Raw genomic sequence first — 23,334 nt, forward strand, 5'->3', positions numbered from 1 at the left:
GATTCAACCCCCACAACTCCTATAGTTGAGCAACCTGCATCTTCATCCACACCTCCTTTCCCTGAAAGATTACAAATTGACAAAGGGGTGGAAAAACAAATCTTGTTCCCTGACTATGATTTCCTAGATGAATTAAAGAATGTCTGTATCAAGATTCCCTTGCTACAAGCCATTAGAGATATTCCTATTCTAGAAAAAACAATAAAGGAGTTGAGTCTCAAAAGACCAGGAAGGAAACCAAGAGATACAAGAAAAATCCACATGGTAGGAAAAATTGCAGATATCATGATGGGAAAAATTACCATGCAGAAATATGTAGATCCCGGTAGTCCAATTGTCAAAACACATATAAATGGGGTAGAAATTCCATACTTTGATTGACTTAGGAGCTGCTATCAACATTATGAGTAGACAGATTATGGAACAGCTAAAACTTCCTAATCTTGTTTTTACACCTACCCTACTGCAACTTGCAGATAGATCAATAATCAAACCAGATGGTGTATTAGAAGATATTTCAGTCTCCTTAGATTCTTGGGAATATCCAGTAGATTTCATGATTTTGACTCCCAATAGTAATTTAGTAGGGCACCCACTCATCTTAGGAAGACCTTGGCTAGCCACAGCTGATGCTTTCATTAGTTGTAGATCTGGAGATATGTACATTTCTGATGGTAATTCGACAAAGAATTTCAATTTGTATCCTCCGGTAAAAGTAATTATAGAAGTAGGAGATAATGAATGGGTTGATGATGAGGACACTATACAACCTGTCTTTACCATTTTTGAAATCAGTGAAGATAGTCAAATTCTGAACACATTAGAAAATTTTGAAATATCTTCAGAATATGACCACACACAATTTCATTTAGATTCTAACATTTAGTATCTATCATCTAGACAAATGTCTCTTTACTCTATGGAAGAGTTCAGTAGTTCCGCCATTGAGATTTTTCCAGGTAAAACATTGAATATCAATAAAAATTTGGAAAAGTCACAACAAGAAGAGCTAACCAAAATCTTGCAAAAACATTCTACTGCATTTGCATGGGAGTATACTGATATGAAAGGTATTGACCCTAAGACTTGCTTTCATCATATCTACATCGAGGAAAACAATAGACCAATCAAACAACTTTAGAGAAGGATGAATCCAAACCTTAGGGAGATAGTGAAAGAAGAGCTCCAAAAACTACTCAATGTAAACTTCATTTATCCAATTTCAGATAGCCGATGGGTTTCTCCTTTGGTTATAATACCTAAAAAGAATGGTAAATGGAGAGTATGCATTGATTACAGGGAATTGAATAAAGAAACTCTGAATGATCACTTTCCTTTGCCCTTTATCGATCAGGTATTAGATACACTAGTAGGCAAAAAGTACTTTTCATTTTTGGATGGTTTTAGTGGCTATAATCAAATTCAAGTAGCACCTGAAGATCAAGATAAGACCACATTTACCTGTCCATGGGAAACTTTTGCTTACCGAGTGCTTCCTTTTGGATTATGTAATGCACCTGCAACATTCCAAAGAGGAGTACTAGGAATCTTTTCTGATCTAATCCATGATTGTGTAGAGTTTTATATGGATGATTTTACAGTTTATGGTAATTCATTTGAAGAGGCATTAGAAAATTTGGAAAAAGTCCTTATAAGATGTAAAGAAACAAACCTTTCATTAAGTCATGAAAAATGCTTTATGATGTTTACTGAAGGTATTGTGTTAGGACATCACATTTCAGGGGATGGGATTAAAGTTGATAGATCAAAAGTTGAAGTCATCTCCAAGTTGCCTATTCCAAATTGTCAATTATATGTTAGAAGTTTTCTGGGATTTACTGGGTACTATAGAAGATTTATAGAGAACTTCACTAAATAGCATCTCCACTCTTCAAATTTCTTACAAAAGACTTTGAATTCAAATGGGATCCTGATTGCCAATCAGCATTTGAAACTTTGAAAACAAGAATATCTGAAGCACCCATCTTGAGAGGGCCAAATTGGAAACTTCCTTTCCATATTTCTACAGATGCTTCAGATACAGCTCTAGGGGCTGTGTTGGGACAAAAAGATCTAGTTCCTTATGCCATTTACTATACCAGTAAAAATTTGACTCTCACTGAGTTGAACTATACTGTGACTGAAAAAGAATTCTTAGCTATTGTTCATGCAATCAATAAGTTTAGACATTATATAACAGGCTATGAAACTTTTGTCCATACTGATCATTCTGCGATTAGATATCTAATGAACAAACCTGTTACTAATGGCAGAGTTACAAGGTGGCTCTTACTTTTACAAGAATTCAATATTACTATGTTGGATAGACCAGGGAAACAAAATACAGTAGTTGATTTCTTGTCTAGGATTCAGAATACTAAAGAAGATTCTCTTGTAGAGGACAAGTTTCCTGATGAATATTTATTTGCAGTAACTACTAAGACCCCTTGGTATGCAGATATTGCTAACTATTTGGTTACAGGGAAACTACCTCCAAATTTATTTCCTAGTGAAAGAAGAAAGATTATTCAAGAAAGTTCAAAATATTCATGGATTTCTAACAAATTGTTTAAAACAGTGCCAGATCTTGTGATCAGAATATGTGTTAGGGAAGATGAAATGCCTGACATCCTCAAGGCATGTCATGATGAACCATGCGGCAGACACTTTGCTGACAAAAGGACAGCCTATAAAATCCTTTCTTTAGGATATCATTGGCCTTCCCTCTTCAAAGATACAAAAGAATATGTCAAAAGTTGTGACAGCTACCAAAGAGTAGGGAAACCGACCCTTTCAAATGAAATGCCATTGCAACCACAGGTACTCATCGAACCCTTTGAAAAATGGGCTTTAGATTTCATTGGACCTATTAATCCACCATCTAAACAAAAGAAGTATATATTGGTATGTATTGATTATGTCACTAAATCGGTAGAAGCTAAAGCATTACTTTCTGCTACTGAAAATTCAGTTGTTAGTTTTCTTTATAAGGATATTTTTACTCGCTTTGGTGTTCCAAGAGAAATTGTGACAGATCAGGGAAGTCAATTCACATCTAACCTAGTGGAGAAGCTGATGGAAGAATACAAAATCAAGTACAGAAAACCTACTCCTTACCATCCGCAAGCGAATGGCCAAGTGGAGTCTACAAACAAAGTTATTAAAGGCATCATCACCAAAACTATTTATCTACATAGAAGAGATTGGGCAGAAAGGCTTCTTGAAGCCTTATGGGCCTACAGAACTACATGGAGGAATACAACAGGACATTCTCCCTATCAACTTGTTTAGGGGAAAGAAGTCCTGCTCCCCATTGAGTTTCAAGTCAAAAATTTCAAGATGGCAGTTTAGTTGGGGATGGATCTATCAAAAGCCTAAAAGCATAGAATGGAGCAGCTAAATGAGCTAGATGAGATCAGACAAGAAGCAGTCCTAAGAACTAATCTGGTTCAATATCAAAGAGCTAAGTGGCATGACAAATACATCAAAGAGAAAAAGTTTCAAGAGGGAGATTGGGCATTACTATTTGATTCCAAGTTTAAAGACTTCAAAGGTAAATTTCAGACTCATTGGCTTGGGCCATATGAGATTGACAAAATCTTTAGCAATGGAGCGGTAAGAATCAAAACCATTGATGAATTTCAAACTCCTCTTATTGTGAATGGCCACAGATTAAAGGTCTATCATAAGCCACTCTTAAGAGAGGAATTTGTCAAAATGTTTCAAGACAGTTCTGCAATAAGGCTGGTAAAGAAGAATCCTTCTTCTCCACCAGCCTAGCCTTTGTTCCTTTCTGTAAAATATATATATATATATATATATATATATATATCTAATTGTATAAGTCTGAAAACCAATCACTGATTGGCAGTCTTATACATAAAATATAGAGTGAAAATCAGGAACACCTGACACCCTATATTTTCCAAAAATAAAAATAAAAATCTATCTTTCTTTCCCATTTTCATTTCACTTCACCTCATTTTCATTCCACTCCATTTCATTCTCATTCCACTCCACTTCATTTCATTCCACTCCATTTCACCAATAAAAATTTCTTTCATGACCATTTTCATTCAGTCAGTTATCATCTCTCCATCTCCATTCAGTCAAGGGGTTGCTATATCAGTTTTCACAGTTGGAACCAGTTTCCGCAGCTAGAAGCAGTTTCTGTAGCCACCACTCTGTTTTTCAAATTGACAGTCAAGATGTTAGTTCAATAATCATGAAAGCAAATGCAGGTATGACCGAGGACATATTATGAAGACATGGAGCACCTAAAGGCATCAATAAGGAGCAATTGATCAAGGGTTAATGGACAAACAAATGGCAAAAATTCCAAGGTATGAGTAAAACTTTCTTTCAAATAGCAATCAAAGAACATTTTTGCATAGTTATTAAACCATAATCTCCACCATATGCAATGATTTCCGTGATAGCTCCATAACCATTCCACGACATTCCTCCACAAACCATGCATTTATTTTCCAAACGGTCTTATGATTAGCCTTCGGATTTAATTTGTGTTGGCTGCATTTTAACACTCCACCTGTAATCATAAGGATGTGGTCGATTTGACTACGGCTCTTCTCAGCCACACAAAATCCACAGCCGTTTCATGAACGTGTTTGCATCTACTCTACAGCCACCCAATTTAAAATTCTGCCGGATTCATTCTACTCTCCCTACTGTTCTATTAACATCACAGCTGCATTTCCACTTTGCTCACATAAGCCTTCACCCCTTCACGAATTCAATTCTACTGTCTGTCCTCTATTTTTCTCTCACAATCACTGGTTTTCTCCATCAACTCTGTTCACTCCCATAACCTAGCCGTCTCACTTCCGCTAAACCCTCCTCACATAGACAAATCTTAAGAACAGAAGGAAGGATGGGTCTGTTGTTGAGGGCAGAATCGGAAGGGCCCAAGTTTTTGGAAGGATACCCGCAAGTGAAAGACTTACTGAAGAAGGCAAGATGGCTATGTTTCATTCAAAAATTTAAGGGCCACAATAAGGAGATTAAAAAAGCTTTTGCAAGGTCTTTTAACAGCCATGAGGTGGAAATTGGGGACCTTAAGTTTACAATCACCGAGGCATCCATAGCAGCTACTACAGAACTTCTCCAGGAAGGTGAACATTGGTTCAAGAACAAGAGCTTCGACGAGAATTCTTGGAAAGTCATACTACGCAACCCAGGTATGGACGTAACTATATTCAAACGAGGAATTCATGTCCATGCTTTAAAAGAGGAGTGGGCCAGCTTATTGTTAATTATTCAAAAGTTTATTACTTGTGAAGGCCATTTTGGGTCAATGTATATGTATCATACCCAGTTGTTGATGAACTTTTTAGAAAACCAAACCCTCAATCTACCCTACTTTTTATTGTTGAGCTTGAAAAAGATGTGCACAACAGTCCAAAAGAATAGAGAAGACATAGAACCCCATTTGTATCATCATGGGCTTGTGAGAATTCTAATTGAAGACCAATTGAAGAAAAATAGGGACACCTGGGAACAATTTTTGGTGAGAAACTACTTTCAAGAGCCACCCGAGGTACCTGAAAGCAGTACACCAAGAAGGAGTAGGAGGAAGGAGACAGGTGCAAGAATTCAAGACCCTCCTATTAGAAAAACCAAAGAAGTTAATCAAGAAGAGAGGCTGGAAAGAATAAAGGATAGAAACCAAAGAAAATCAAAAAGGAAACGAGACATAGAAGATGTATCTCAAACTGCAGAGCCTTCTCAAAAAGAAGATCACCAAACACTTTTCGAAAGGTTAGCTTATCTTAGAGAACAAGCAGCTATAGCCAAGAAGAAACGAAAGGAAAAACAGAGTATGGAGGAAGATACTAGTCCATAGCATGTGAGAAGAAGCTCTAGACTTAAAGGAAAATTAAAGACAGTAAAAACCAAAGGGCCCCACTTTATTGATTTGGGGGAGGAAACCCCAGAAAAGCCTCCAGCAACCTCTCCTGACCTAGCCCACACCATACTTCCATTATGCAGCCAAATGTTGACATGAGTCCTTCTCGGCCAGAGTTTGAAATCAGCCCTTCTCAACAGGATTTTGGGGTCACCCTAAGAAAGGCTATACCCGAGTTAGACCTAAATCAGCAGGAGATGTATGATTATATAGAATCCTTAGAGAAGACAGCTGCAGGTCCAAGCATGTCATCCACTCAACCTCACACAGCACAAGAAGCTCTAGTCCAATCATTGAAACAAGAAATCTTTGAATTGGAGGTTTTAAATAGACATATTAAAAATTAAAATGAAGCATTAAAGGAGCAAAGCAGATTGGACAAGATCATTCATGACAACACTATGTTACATCTGGGACTGTGGTAGAAAAAGAACAGGAAATTAAATAAAAAGTGCAGGAAGTTTTTTAAACACACATGGACAGTAAGAGAGATATGAAAGATAAAACATGCAATACAATTTTATTAACAAATGGTTTACATTTATAGTACATGTAGTGACCGTTGGGTTTCACATCCCAAGGTCTCTTGGACTCCTTTTGTCCATTTGGCTTCCACACTAACCCATTTAGGATTAGGTGTCCAACATTCCCCCCTAATCCGAAGGGTTATGTATGAGTCCAAGAAGAGAGTTGTAATACAAAATGTGCAAATATGCATGGCAGCACTAGGTTGAATGTGCTCTATGAAATGTTGGTATAAAGGGCGGTGGTTTAAGGGTGACCACCAACACTGGAACGCTTAGTGCAGTTCCCAGAACTCTTCCAAAACTAGCAAGAAACTAAAGTTTTCTGCTAGAGGAAGTGATCCTATTGTTTTAAATAGGGAAACCTTCAACCATAAAAGGGAGGTCTCACCCCGCATAAAAGATAAAACTTCAACCTGAAAAGGGAAGTCTCAACCTGTGATGGTATAAGGATGACCAACAACTCTGGAATGCTTAATGCAATTCCTGGAACTCTTCCAAAACTAGCAAGAAGCTGGTGTCTTCTGCTAGAGGAAGTGTTCTCAATTGTGTTCCTAGAATGCTTCCGAAACTGGCAAGAAGATGAAGTCTTCTGCTAGAGGAAGTGTCCCAGATTGCCAACTGAAGGCATGTTCACGGGCATATTTGTCTCTGGCTACAACTCTGAAACTGGTGTGGCAGGTTGTGGCTCAGGCTCGCTTGATGTGACTTTGAAGCTTGTAGATGACCATCATTTCCCCCCCTGTCAGATACAAGGTGAGATGAAGGAGGAAACTCAACTGCAAGACTGTTCAATATTCTGGAACAAGTTCTGACATGTGTTTGGAATATCTTCTTGGCTGTTGATGCCCATTTCCAAGAAGCGATCCATCCAAGATGAATTTTTTTTCTTGCAGGACGTTTGTTTCTGAAGCATCTGTGTGAAGAATGGTTGGTTTTATGAGAGTGCTTACATGGATGAAGATCAAAACAGTGATCTTTCAAATGGCCAACTCGGTCACAGTGTTGGCATTTCACGATCTGTTGTGGTTGTTGTTGTTGTTGTTGTTGCTGTGGAAGAGGGGCAGAATCTGGAACAGCTGGAGGTGAACTGTCATGAGGAGCAGGTGAACTGTCATGAATGAATCCAACACTCTCAAACTGAATGGGCTTGGCATAGTCTGGAATATGAAAGGACAAGTCCTTGTCATATCCAAGACCAGTTCTGTGCTTGTTGTGGACAAGCTGTTCCCAAGGTCTAATGATGGGCTTGGGAAGTGCAAGCTGAATTTCTGCATCTGCATGTACAATTACTGCTTTATTTGAATGAACAGTAACATTATTGACTTGCTGTTGATGGGTTGCAGTCTCAATGTTCTGAACAAAAACAGGTTCAGAATGATGTCTATTTTGATGTAGCTCTTCTTGCTGTAGCTGTGATTCAATCTGCAAAAAATCAATCTTTTCCTGTGCATTTTGTAGACAGACCTGAATATCTGTGAGAGAAACTTTGCTGACTTTTAATGTATCATGAGTAGTAGACGACATTAGAGTTTTGAGGAACTCTAATACTTCACTGATTCTAGCCATTGTTTTTTTTTTAATGTCAGATTTACACCTTACAACTACTACTCAGTGCAGAAAATTAATACCTACTCACAGTACACAGCAATATCCTTTATACATGTGCAGCAAATGATCAGAGTTCAACCGGTGAGCACTGATTACAATCCATTACATGAAAATAAGAGTTTACTCATGACCAGCATTATGTTCTGACAAAAAAAACTTTTCTCCATAAAAGATTACAATCAGCCCACCAAACTCTTTATGCAGCAATTGAAGCAAGGAATTAATACACTATAATGAATTTTAAATACAAAGCCACACTGGGGCAGCAGCAACTGCAAACTTGCTTGAATCCTTCAAATACTCATGTCCAAATACTTAGCAAAGTGTATAGTGTTGGTCATATATACCATAGCATTTTACCATGACCTTTCAAGAGCCTTCCAACTATGCACAGTTTCAGGAAAACTTCCAGAAGATTAGAGAATACTCGCCCCTGCTTCAAATGTATATGCAGCCAATTATTAAGGAGATTTGACTGTTTGACAGTGATAAAATCTGCCCACAAAGGACAACTCGAACACAAACTGATAGAACTTGATTTGAAGATGCTTTTAAAACATTTGATTTTAATAATATATCAGCCTGCAACGTATATTATTTTCCATATAATACCAAGAAGTCTTCTAACAAACACAGAGCATACACTGTCTAGTACCCAATCCAACAGAAGCTTGGGCTTGGATTTGGATAGACGTTGAATAAGTGAGGTGGCAGTGCTGTGCCGCCTGTCAATTGGGCTGAATGTATTCAGCAAGAGCTCGCCAAGCAGGTCGTTCAAGGCAAAGACAGTGATGTTACTTTCAATGAATTCCCATATTATCTCAGTGATTAAACAAGGGTGCTATTGACTAATGCTGCTTATCTTCATTTTAATCAAGCTGAAATTTCCAAACACACAAGAAACTTGTCTCCGGCTAGTCGTGCAATTTTGTTGTCAGGCCCTGCAGAACCATACCTACAAATGCTTGCAAAGGCATTAGCACACTATTTTGAGGCTAAATTGTTGTTGCTGGATGTTACAGACTTTTCATTAAAGGTGCAAAGCAAATATGGAGGAGGTGCAGACACTCTTTCAAAATCAATGTCTACATCTGCACTGGATCGTGTGACTGAATTATTGGGAAATTTATCAATCCTTCCTTCAAGAGAGGACTCCAAGCCCAAAGAATCAGGTTCACTTTGGAGACAGAACAGCGGTGTTGAAACAAAATCAAAGGAAGCGGGAGATTTTAGTAACTTTCATAAACTCAGAAGAAACTCAGCATCGGCAGCCGACTTATCAAGGCTTGCTGCATCAGCAACAAGTTCCCGAATCCGAAAAAAAAATGGATCTCAAATCATCACATTCAAGATCATTTTCTGCAAGAATCTCTGGAATGTGCTCGTCACCATTCATATATTCTCAACACGAAACGCATGGACTCTTCTCAACACCATTCAAACGCACATCATATCAACAACCATTCAATAACGCAGCGTTAATATTCAACACTATTCAAACGCACAGCGTTAATATTCAATAGGCATATAATAACGCACAGCGTTAATATTCAACACCATTCAAACGTTCAACATTATACCATATCAATTCACATAGAAATGGCTCAAATAACGTTATGGGACAGCGTTAATACCGCAGTTTAATGGGACAGCGTTAAAATGAGCACCCACAATCAATGCAATATGCATTCATTAAACCAAATGTTGATAACGCATAATGCATTCAAACTGCCTTACCAAACGCATTCAAACTTGAATCATACGCATACCATTCAACAACGCATACCCGGAGCTGGTGGTCCTCCAGATACTTTATTCCTCAAGATCAGGCGATGCAGTCTTTGCAAATGTCGAACGCGTGAATGCGAAGCTCTTCACTCTCACCTATGGAGCCATTGTGCGCCAGCTACTAACTGATTTTGAAGAGGTTGAAGAAGTTAATAAGCAACTTGATCAAATGGGTTATAACATTGGCATTCGGATTATAGATGAATTTCTAGCGAAATCAAATATTACGAGATGTGTTGATTTTAAAGAGACAGCAGAAGCTGTTGCAAAGGTAGGCTTCAAAATGTTCCTGGGGGTGACAGCAAGCATAGCTAACTGGGATGCAGATGGAACTGAATGCAGTCTTATCCTTGAGGATAATCCTCTTGTAGACTTTGTTGAGTTACCCGAGACTTGTGAAGGCCTTTATTATTGTAATGTATTATATGCCACAGCGTTCAAAACGCATATATATGAACATATTAGCCACAAACTTGCCAATACATGCAGGCTTTATGAACGTATTAGCCACAAACTTGCCAATACATGCAGGCTTTATGGAGAGCACAATAGTTAAGTCACAATCTTCAAACAAAAACCTCACACATCACCATGCAGGAGTTTCAACTCATTCTTTCAACACGTTCTCAACAATGACCAATGCGAATATAACGACCAGGACGTTCCATATGCTTTGTTGTACAATGAGGAACTTCTTGATTGAAATCAATAACAAATGAATAATTGTCGCTTAAACGTACAACAGAATTACAAGTAGCATTTGAACAAGCATGATAGAACCATGTACATACCCATCATCCTCATATTCAGAGGAATCGACACCATAAACAACCCCATTAGCACCAGTTGCTTCGATATCATTAGTTTGCCTCACAAACTGACCTCTAATCCGAGCAGGGACCGTTTCCTTTTTCTTTGTTTGAATTTATTTACAAATTGCATGGGACAGAGACCAGCGCTTATTCATGGCGAAAGAGAATCGACAACACTGAGGAAATGTCAGGATTGACAGAGTTGGTAGGGAATTGCAGGGTAGAAAATCTAACGCATAACTAGCAAATATTAACAATAGATATCAAAAGATAAGCATTCGATTCCTTTCTACCTAACACAATTGGCGCAGTAGAATGTCATGTCAGGGCATAATATATCAGGCAAAAATCATTGCATACGAGGCTAAGGAATGATAGTTCTGACAAGCAGGAAGCCGCAGGAAGGCAAAGTGCTCAGGAGCGTCAGGTATGCATAGAACGTTACAGGTAATGAAGACCAAGCTAGCGCTATTCAAGGCGACTCAAACCAGCTGCGCAGGAAATAATAACATGGAATTTTTTATTTTATTTTATTTTCTACCTAAGGCATAAACTGTGAGGAAGAGAACTACACAGGCCACACATCATTGCTCTGATACCATGTTAAACACACATGGACAGTAAGAGAGATATGAAAGATAAAACATGCAATACAATTTTATTAAAAAATGGTTTACATTTATAGTACATGTAGTGACCGTTGGGTTTCACATCCCAAGGTCTCTTGGACTCCTTTTGTCCATTCAGCTTCCACACTAACCCATTTAGGATTAGGTGTCCAACAAAGTTGAGTAGGGAATTGATCAATCTCAAATTCATATGCTTGATGAGGAAGCCCAAGATGGTAGTAGTACCAAGGAAGAGGAGAAGAGGACTGGATGTACTGGCAGAAGCTTCAGAGCACATGGAATAAAGGGAGGATGATCAAAATTTTGGTTGCATGGGGACATGCAACACCTTCACAGTGGGGGTATGTTGAGCCCCAAACTTGCATCTTTCCTATACACCTTTCTAGACTTTTTCCATTTACGTGGACCTCCTAAGCTGTCAACATCATTGCATATTAGTTTAAAAGAGCACATAAAGTGGTTTCCTAACTATTTTTTGTGTTTGCTGTTTGAATTAGATTTTTTCTCATTGCGCTGCAGAATCTTGTCACTTTCCACAGCCAATTCAACTTTCCGTAGCCTTTTTGTTAAAGTCTATATTGCAGGTGTATTCAGGCAAATCGAGCCACATGGGCAAGTTGGAAATGACATGGACATAGACCGAGTCCTATTGGCTTAGTCAAATTCATCAAAGAAGGCCATGGTCAAAGGTGGTCAAGTGGTGGTCAATAGAAGAGTCATATGGTAACAGGACTCCGCTTTTCAACACGTGAAGACATTGTGTGGCCGTTCCTAGATCTCTAGGGACATATCAACACCTGTGGACTACTCCATAAGGCGAATCCAACAGCCACCCTCAATAGATTTAATCATCACGGCATCCATGATGCTAGATCCCTGGACGTCGTTGTTCACGTGTCTTCTGTCAGCGCAGTTCTTAGGAAATCAGTTATGTAAACGTTTGCTATAAATAATGTGTTCCCATACACATAATAGTTAGTCTTTATAATGTAATTTTGCTGTTAAGAAAGCCCACTGTGTCGTGACATTATTTCTTTGTTATGACTGCGTTTTGAATACATGAGAAGATTCTGTTCATAAGCATAATTCGTGGTTGATAGCTGTTGCCCCGAGGTTGTGCAAAGGGCCCCTGTACACGCCAAGGTTTTGTTTATTGTTGTATAGTTTCATGCTTTATTTCCTTACGTTCATTATGCCATGGTTATTCATGTGTATATATTTCATTTATTATGGTATTAACATTTTATTTCTGTCCATAATTTTTCATGCTTTATATTGTTGTTAATTGATCAGTGTCTTTGTTCCAGATTACAGTAGGCAGCTCGGGCATTTGCACATAGTTTTACAATGAATAATGACATGGAATCAGTCTCGTCCTTCTGCTGATTTATTTTCTTAGTTTTTAATTCCAGCACTGTTTTATTTATTTCAGTTTTGTTCATTTGCTTTATCAGTTATATTAGATATTAAATTACTCATGTCATTATCAGTTACCTCCGAAAGCCATAGCGAGACTAATGGTGAGGGATTGAAGTATGAGTGTGTAGTTTGATATTAGTTTATTTTTCTGCAAGTTAGATATTAAATTGCTCATGTCATTATCATTTACCTCTGAAAGCCATAGCGAGACTAATGGTGAGGGTTTGAAATATGACTGTATAGTTTGATATTAGTTTATTTTTCTGCAAATTAGATATTGAGTTGCGCATGTCATTATCAGTTACCTCCAAAAGCCATAGCGAGACTAATGGTGAGGGATTGAATTATGAGTGTGTAATTTGATATTAGTTTATTTTTCTGCAAATTAGATATCAGATTGCTCAAGTTGTTTATGATTACCTCCGAAATCCATAGCGAGACTAATGGTGAGGGGTCAGAATATGAGTTGATGTAATTTGATTTTAGCTTTACTTTGCTTGCAATTTTTGGATTTCTTTAAGTATAGTTTCTTTTGTATTTAGATAGCAGCAAGGATAATGGTTTCATGATCAATAGTTCACTGTTTGTTTAATTAGAATAGTGGCACATTTTCATTCTCTTTTAGGAATTAATTTCATCATTGCATGTTTTAAAACCTTTTTGAAAAGTTTGAAGTTTTGGAAATCATTTTAAAAGACATCATTACCTTGAACATTTATATCCATACTTGTCTTTTAGAATTTCCATCTCACATTAGGAAATCAACAAAGATAAACCCAAAAATGAAATAAAAATAAAAAATGACAAAAAGTAAGAAACAGGTTATCTTGCATGTATAGTGCGCCGCACTTCAACAGTTTATGACTCCCGGATTGACAATTAATATATCAATTTAGGACACTCTAAATTGACCAAACAATTTACTAACAAAACAGCCATCCAATGCATCACACCATTGGTAATGTTCAATGTAAATTGTGCAACTCAAATTATTTCTGGTTTAGTATTAGTTTAGATATCATCCACTCATAGCATCATACCATTGGTAATGTTCAATGTAAATTGCGCAACTCAATTTATTTCAAATAAACCAGAGAGAATTTACAGCAATCAATTATATTCCATCTGCCCCTATGTAAAATGAGAACCATCAATATTTCCACATCTTAGTGGCCAGAATAGCTACCTTACTATTCCAATTGTTACATTTATTTTTTTAAGGTTAGCAGAACATTACATATTACATTTGTTCACATTGTTTAGCCAAAAAAGATTTAGAAACAAAATCCTTCTTCAGAACCATTGACTGAACAAAAAGGATTTAGAAACATTGGTGGTAAATTTCCCATTCCAAAATATTGTATGACATAATTTAATTAGGCCAAAATTACATAAATGCAAAAACATTTATATTAATAAATTTCCATACTATGCATGAAATATTTTAACTCTTATGAATTGTAACCTTTTATTTGGGTTAACATACATGTTCAAGGAAATATTCCTCAATCTATTCACTAAAAAAAGTGGAGGGTAAAAACTAAACATAGATTTACTCATAAGGAGTAAAACCTAAACAACAAAAGTCATGACCTTGCTGATAATGGTATGATGGCTGTGTCAGAATATCTAATCCAGATTCCAGACATAAAATATGTATTGTTTAGAAAAAGTGGGCACATATCAATTAAGCTAGTCCAACTCAGATATATATGTTTGATAAGATAGGAATTTTATATCAATTACACAAATGATCAAATCAGGTCAATGGGACCCAAAGGTACATCAAGCTACAATGACCATGTGGGAGCAATTAGGCATCTCCTAGATGGGTAAATTACTGAGGTGAGTTGGACACCCTGAATTTCTATGTCTTCCATCTCCTTTATGACTGATTAAATACTGTACAAAACAAAATCCTGTCGAATAACAGAGATATTTACATTTATTTTGATTCTTGTCTACCAAAGAATATCTATAAAAGTAAAAGACAAGCCCCTGCATGAATTGGTGGAAAACTAGTAGCACATCACTAGTGTGCTGAAGTGACTAAATTTCCAGTATCGGGCAAGAGAATTGTTTGAGCAGTTCTTGAAGAGTCCCAACTGTGAAGGATTCTAAGAAGAGAACGAGCTTTCTTTTTTGCTTTAGGAGTACCAGATGTCCTTACTATCATGATAAATCCATAAGCACGAGATCTGAAATACAGAGAAGTCAAGCCAAAATAGAGTTGTGATCTGGGAAAACTATTGGGATGAAAGCCAAGGTGGAGATGGGAAGAGTGACTGGGTGATTGAGAAATAAGTGTTACTAAGAATAAATTCCTTATAAACATGGTAAAGAAACCTTTCATCACTGATCAACAACCAACGAACAAATCAAATAGCATATCGATATCTCTCCAGAAACAAAGATCTGAGAAGGTGTTTGGAAGGATCAAACAACATCATAATGTATTAATGATAATCACAAAAACATGAACCAGTTAATTTTCTCAAAATACATTTGTCCATGTACATGGAATATATTACATTTGTACATAAATTTGTCTCCCATACAAAAAACCGTAATCATTGCATGTTGGGGAAAAATAAAACATTAACAAGTTCTTCTTTAGTGAAAGAACCATGTTATGATAGACCCCAGAAAAATGATAACAACAACCCATTCGCACAATGGGGATTTATATGGATGGTGATCAATGATTTCTGTTGCAATGGATGGTGATCCTATGTCATATTTGACATCTATAAATGTGCTTAAAAATGCTCTGGACATATTTTCAGTATTTGCAGAGCGATTGATGGTAAAATGTTGAAATTGACAACTCCAATTTATTGCTTCCTTATGAAGAGGTTTTAAATTGTCCTTCCAAACCCAATAGATGCCTTTCATCTTTTTACATATCAACTCTGAGTTGGTGAAGACTTCAATGTCATTGACATCATGTTGTTTTGCCTCTTTTAACCCTTCAATAAGGGCGATGTAATATGCCTCATTGTTTGTCGTCATTCAAGGCACTTCTCTCTTTCCATGAAATAAATGATTTGTTGCCATATTGTAAAGGATGAATTTAATAACTGCTCGACCTGGATTTGGAAAGCAGGACACTTCAATGCATAAACGCCACTTTTGCACCATTTTTTACACTTCAAAAACTTGAAAAATAAAATAACAATAAGTTCATGTTAAACAAGTAGACAATTATCTATTTCCTGATACTCAACATGTTTTTCAATCATATATAATTCAAAAAAGCAGATAATTTGTGTTCATTTATACTGCAACACTCTCAATATTGGCAACTATTCTGCAAAAGACACATCTACCAATCACCACTTTATATAGATGAAATGCTCATTATAGGACCCAAATACATCTATGAGTTTTAAAATAGATGATACTAAATTAGGCTTCTCTGGTTTTTGAATGCCATATGTAAACTCTAAAAATATTTATCCTTACCAACTGTCCATACACCAAAAACCACATAACCCTAGACTAACAGAGCATTGTCTAAGCAAAGCATGATTCATGTATATGCCTTATGTGTGACAAAAATGCCATTTGTCATATAACATCACAAGAAATTTATTCAGCCACTCTACATGAACGGTTCCTTCACACTACACTTGTTAAAGGTTAAACTTCATCAACAACATTTGGAACAACTTTTCTATTACAATTGGGGGATAGGGTAGACTCTGAAGCTATCTTTGGATTGAAGTAATAGCACTCCACCACTCTCCTACCAATATTATGGGCAGTTTTGTGTTGTGCCTTGTGGATCATTGATGTTTGGGTGTCATTCCTTGTGGATCATCTTTGGGTTTGATGTGATAGCATCTTCCTTAGTTCTGATACTAACATTGCAAGCAGTTTCAGTGTAATGCCTTATAGAGCATCTTTGAAATTGGCTTTGGTTTTGACTTTTGCATTGCAAGCAATTACTGCTGCAATGCCTTATAGAGCATCTTTGAAATTGGCTCTAGCTTTTGGTTGTCATCTATGTGATGTTGCAAGCTATTTTCAAACTCATGTGAAATTTTGATGTTGCAGTGCATGCTGATGGCAATGTCGTGAAAATGCTTGTGGGGAATAAGTCTGATTTAACTCATATAAGGGAAGTTCCTGTGGAATATGGGAAGAAGCTTGCCAAATCAAAGGGGTTGTTCTTCATTGAGACCTCGGCTCTGGATAATACAAATGTATTTTCTGCATTCCAAATTGTGGTCAAGGAGATTTACACTAATGTGAGCAAGAAAATGTTGAATTCAGATTCCTATAAGTCTCAATTGTCTCTCAACAGAGTTAATATTATGGATGTATATGGAGATGGGGATGGAGTGGAACCACCCAAGACAAAGAATTCTTGCTGCTAAGGATTCAGAGAAAAAGCTCCTTTGTTTTTGGGCTCCTTGAATATTATTTGCTTCATATGACCTTTTGTTGATTGAGATCCTTAAGGCTACCTTAGGCTAATATAATTTTTTTTGTTTATTAGGAAAGTTTCAATATGTTGGATAATTTTTTTTTTTCAATTTTATGAAGAAACCAGTAAGGGTCCCCAACTGGGCTTCTTAGGCTTGAGCCCTAGATGTTGTACACAGAGCAGAATAATAGTGATGCATTAAGTGATACATACAAAGCAATCTTTTTTTAGAATTTTTTAGTCAAATTGATCTTCATTTTGTTTGAAATCATTTAGGGAATCTGATTCCTAGATGGAGGTTAATGGGCAGTTTGCAGATGCCCAGATCTATTGTCTGGCTCAATGTTGTAAACATTATTGCTACAGAATTCTAGGAATTCCTTCTCTGATTGTCCTTGAAGCAAGTTTATGTATATGGTATTAGCAATTTAATGAAAGCTCTTGTCAGATTTTCTTCTATGATTTTCCTTGAAGCAAGTTTATGCATATAGTGATAGCAATTTAATGAGAGCTCTTGCCAGATTTTGTTTGGGGGCAATATATTACCAAACATAACATGCAAAAGCCTCACGATTTCATATAAATTGGAGCTGCAATTTGTAACATGAACTTGACTTCCCAGATCATGCCCGGGAAGTAGGTAAGAGATCTCATCCTTTAATGTAATAGAAATTCCATTTCTGAATAGTATAGTAGATGATTGTACATGTTGCATAATGTAGAATTGTAAGCAGTACAGGGGACAACCTAAATGAGCTATGTTCAGCTATTACATAAAAGAAAAATTCTTGAACCTTAGTAATTCTGACATATAAAAAGATCCTCATGTCTTCCATAAATATTTATCATTTACCACCCAAAGATAGCTACAAAGTCTACCCTAGATTGGTGGAGTGCTATTACTCTACCCTTTGTCTCCAATATATATACCAAGGGTACCTAGTCTCAGGACCATCATATCTTGTCTTGTATTGTATTTATTGTAAAAGGAGTTTCTACCCTCGAAGTGGATTGTATGCATTGACTTCTTATAAGATGAGGCTTGGTGCAGTTCCTAGGTGACTTTGGCAGACTAGATTTTGGCATCTAAGTCAAAGAAACTCTAGCAGGGCCTTGGTTCACTGGTGTGGTTGACAATATTGAGCCATCCACCAAGCTCCATTCTTTTTGTGGTCTGCCGCATTCTAATGACATGTCAAAAGGAATGAGGTCAGGTGCCTTCCTTTTCAATTTTAATGTCTTCATTTTCAATTAGTAATGCATAAAGAAAACTAGGACAACAGACAATGTAGAAAGATTGAAGACTTCTGGTATCAAGTCTGAACTGTTTGAGAGAAAGTGAAAGTTATGACTTCTAAAGAAACTTTTAATTGAGTCCAAAAGATGGGAATTAAGTTGAGGGAGGAGTATCTGCCAATCAACACTTTGGGCATTGATTATTTCTTAATTGAACTAGGGGGGAGTAATGGTGTCATCATGATACAGTCACCTTTCCAATGGCCACAATGGGATTTGAAATTGTTAGAATTTGAAATAAACAATTGTGATTCATCAGTTTCTTCCCTTTACTAGGGATTCATTGGCCTTGGATGTTACGAAAGCTTCCCTAGGATAACCTAGCTCAGCCCTCTTATACTCAGGAGTTTATTGTATTTGCAAAATATTGAAGAGGGTGAATCCTATCATGTTGTTTTGTGGGTAAGGTCTACTGTGTCAGTTAATCTTTCAATTTCTTTCACATCTTCAGATGGACTCAACATTTTGGCTACTTCGAGTATCATGTAAGTCAATTTCATACCAAAATATTTGGTTATTCTACTTATACAGTTAAACAATAAGAGTAAGATTTGCAGCTGTGAAGAGACACTAGATTAATTCACATGATTGAGCTAGAAGTATTATTAGACTTGTTCTTGTATTGAGGATGCATATGTTTTTCCAGTGCTAGCAGTTTTGAAATTCAAGACTGGACCAAAAAGGAGTTCATTTTAAAATCTACAGCAACAGATCATTATTCTAGGCTTTCCTTGACAAGCTCGAAGAAGGGTATAGTTTGGTTTGATCAAGTTTCTGCCATGCCTATAGATACATTCAAGGTATGTAATTTACGGAAGTTCTATTTTTTTTGTTGTTACTTTCCTTGAATCCATGGATTCCTGAGGATACACACACATATTCCTGCATTGGCTAGAACTTTTAGTGCTACTTTCCTTGAATCCTGGGAAATGTGTTAAATAGTTTCAGGAACATTGCAGTCACCATCTTCAACTATATTCCAGTTTATCTCCACTTTAGCATAAGCAGAAAAAGTAGTGGTTTTCAAGGGGGGGAAGAAAAGTTACCAACTCCTGGAAGCAAGAAAGCAAATTGCTTGAATTTGAAATGAAAACCTACCCTTCCAAATCTGAAAAATCTTCTTGAATTACTTCAGAATTCTCCCTAGAATATCCTCCATACAGTGGTTCTTTAGGGATAGCATGAGTAATGCTACATGCTTCATCTTCTCCACATACCACAATATGAATTTCCTCTTCTTCAATGCTTTCCTTTGTAAAAATTGCATTATCACAAGGAAATAAGGACATGTCCCTTGCCTCTCTAGCTATAGAGAGAACATGAAAATAAGTCCTTTATATCACATGTTAGCTTAGTCCAAACTTCATCCAAGGAGATTGTTTCATGTATATAATTATGTAATCACAAGTCATTTCAGTGCAATTTTGGAGTGAACTTCACTTGTGTTTGCGATGTTGGTTTGTTTGTTTGTACAAGTGAGCTCCTGCAACCCTCTACTTGACAAGGTGGGGTCTGAGAGGCTTAGTGCAGAGTATAAGGCTTCTTCAACTAGATGGGTGAACTGGAGAAGAATGGTTGGACCTAATTGTTATATGATTATATGATTCAAATACTGTACCTAATAATTGTTATAGGATTTTGTTATTTAACAGTATTTAATCAAATTGTTATATGATTATATGATTCAAATTATTATACTAATCTTTAGTTCACACACAAAGAAGTCTCATTCACCGGTGAATTTAGTGTCTAGATCATCATTATTTCATCAACTACCCAAAGCCAGAACAAAACTTGAACTTTCGAATTTCCTTGAACGTTAGTGCGGGTAATTGATCAACTCTGAGTAGTGATGTAAAGGTGCAATTAATTTAGATGGTGTATTGAATATGGACATAGAAAGAACTGTATTATGTAACTCAAGTGAGGGTGAGGCCAATCAATCAACTTGTTTGTGGGAGAGTTGAACATGTACATCAAACTGCATTCAAAATCCTAAGTCAAGGGTTTGGTGTAATCCATCAACTCTTATGTGGGCGAGTTGTAGAGCACTATGTGCATCAACCTCAAGCTCTGCAATATGCATATCAGACCATAGTTTAGACTCTAGATGGATCTGTGCTAGTGCATACAGATACATGAACAATCTTACTGGTTACTTGAATAATGCAGGAAGAAGATTAAAAGAAGAAAAAAAATCTCAGGGAAGGAATGGATCTAAAATGATTGCTTGACTAATGCAGAGATTAAAAATTCAAGAGGATAATGGATCTCAGCCGGTTACTTCAATAATGCAGAGATCTAAAAGGAAAATAGTAATATTAATCAAGAGCACGGCTCTCACATTGGGTATATATATATATATAGAAGACTATGTGGCTAAAACACCAAATCTCTGGTTACCAAAAGTGAAATACACCTAAAGTCATTGGCACTAATGGAGAAGCTGAAACTCACCATGCCCAGATGTTCGGTCTGTCTGAGTTTTGTCTGGTCGGGTCTGGTTTTGTTTTGTTTGATCTGTATTTGTATGTGTGAGGTGTTGTGCGGTACTGCGAGGTGGAGGCAAACATTATATCAATTCATTTTTAAATCAGCAGGCGCTAAAAGGATTCAATCCCATCCCACATCCTTCTCAGATATGCAAATTTTTGCACCTGTAATCTCTTTTCATTGAGTTTTGTTTTTTGAAGCTTGATACAGATTTTAGATTGGGTTGTAATGTAAGTGACCTACATTACATTACAAGATTGACTCGGAATTTTAACCGAATTGTACCACCGGTTTCCAGCAAACAGCTTCAATCAAAATGCATGCAGGTGAGGTCAATCAAAATGTAGTTAAAGCGTGTCTGTAATCTCAATTAAAACTGCAATACAGATGAATGAACCTGAACCTGAAGGTCACGTCCCCTGGGTGGTGAGCTGCAGAGCGGAGGAATTGCCTGGGCCGGAGTTTTGTGGTGAGTTGCAAGCGCCGAGTCGAGGAGGAAGGTGAGTGAGCTACAGGGGCCGAGTCGAGTTGGTTGGGGGAGCAGCCTTTGGTTTCCAAATTCCTCCATTTCGAATTGGAAATTGCATTAACTCTCTGCGGCGGCAATTGTGTCAGACCAACTCGGATCTGATCAAATCAGGGAATTAATGCGGAGTGGTGGACGGAGGATGGCGGAGCTAGGGGAGGGTGGCAGAGGGCGAAGGGATTGCCGACAACCGGAGCTAGACGTTTTTCTGGGCGGCGACGGAAACCAGGCAATTCCTCCACCTAGATAGACTACTCCTTCAAATTACCCTATCCATCCTCGACTTCCCATAGTAACACAAATTTATTTTAATATATTGTTTTCAAAAATATTAAACAGATGAGTTTGCAATTTAAATTATTTTTCTCTTAAATATTCAATAATTAAATAATATAAATATAAAATGAATAACGCTCGTCATAATTATTATTTTTTACCTTGTCCTTCGGATTCAAACTTCAAGAACCCTAAAAACAAGACGAACCGCTTCGCAGGACATTTTTGGGCATTGTCATGTGTACTGAAGAAATCAAATCAATCAAATCTACAGATATTTTCACGTGGATAATTATGAATGCGAGCTCCTCCATATCCGCTAATAACGCCAGATGTCAGCTCCTCCATATCTGTTAATAATGCCATATTGCAGCGCCTCCAACTACCCAAGGTACCTGAAATGGCCACATTTGAAAACAAGACAAAGGCAGCCTTTAACGGGTCTCGCTTCCTCACGCCTCTGGTTACCGGTAAGTGCCGGTTGTTTTTACTGAAGCAGCATGAGAGTACAGACAAGTTGGCATTGGCATTGTACATTGTACAGAGGTTCATTTTACTGTTTAGTATGGTGTGAGGGTGAACCTAAAAAAAAATTATACAAAATAAATAAGAAATTTTTTATATCTAAAAGAAACTATATAAAAGGTTTAAATAATATTCACTCATAACAAATAAAGCTATGGAATCTTTCTGACTTATGCTAAATCTGTATCTAAAATAAATATATACTGACTTAACAAAAACTCACCCATATGTGTGTACATTCATAGTAGATTTTCTACTTTTCCTCCTCCGTTCACTCGTTGTTTGTTCTCTGGATCGATGAAACTGTGATGTACCCTCCCCAGCATTAGAAGCCTTGGAATCCCCTTCCAAATATACATTGATCTGACGCAATTGCCCATACAGGTGGAGGAAACACGGCAATTGTTCCACGAGTATTTCTTGGGCTGCCGCCGTTCTAGTCCATGTACGAAGGAATTCCAACCTTGTTTTCTCATCTGCATTCATTCAGATTATCCTGTCCATCCTCGACTTCCCATCTCAACACAAATTTATTTAAATACATTTTTTTCAAAAATTATTAAACACATAAGTTTGCAATTTAACTGATTTTTCTCTTAAATCAAAGTTCAAGAACCCTAAAAAGCCTAAAAACAAGATGAACCACTTCGCAGTGCTACGGACCTATCCTGCAACTTTTATTTCTGCCATGCTCACTGTTACGCCTCTTGTACATTTTTTAGCATTGTCATGTTTACTGCACAAACCAAATCTACAGCTATTTTCATGTGGATAATTATGAAGGTCAGCTCCTCCATATCCAGTAATAACGTAATCTCCATTAAAACAGCATAACCCACAGTCAGATTGCAGGGCCTCCAACTTTGCAAAAAAGACAGGCAGCCTTTAACGGGTCTCTCTACCTCACACCTCTGGTTACTGGTAAGTATCTCTTGCTTTTACTGAAGCAGCATGAAAACTACACACAAGTTGGCATTGTACAGGATACGTCTCCATCATTGGTCGTCCATTTCGGTACTGTATTTTCGAAAATATAGGTATATGCTCCTCAGAAGGCGACATTTAAACCCTACGGAA

At 37.1% G+C, this 23,334-nt stretch overlaps 1 pseudogene; it reads left to right on the forward strand.

Annotated features, from left to right (window-relative positions):
* Nucleotides 1–6,021: 6,021 nt before the first annotated feature.
* Nucleotides 6,022–17,091, forward strand: LOC149266271 (uncharacterized; annotated as a pseudogene).
* The last annotated feature ends 6,243 nt before the right edge of the window (nt 17,092–23,334 follow it).

This window comes from Pinus tabuliformis, chromosome 6 (assembly GCF_031772625.1).
Source record: "Pinus tabuliformis cultivar Carrire ecotype Pingquan chromosome 6, CPIR1, whole genome shotgun sequence".
Classification (NCBI taxonomy): Eukaryota; Viridiplantae; Streptophyta; class Pinopsida; order Pinales; family Pinaceae; genus Pinus; species Pinus tabuliformis.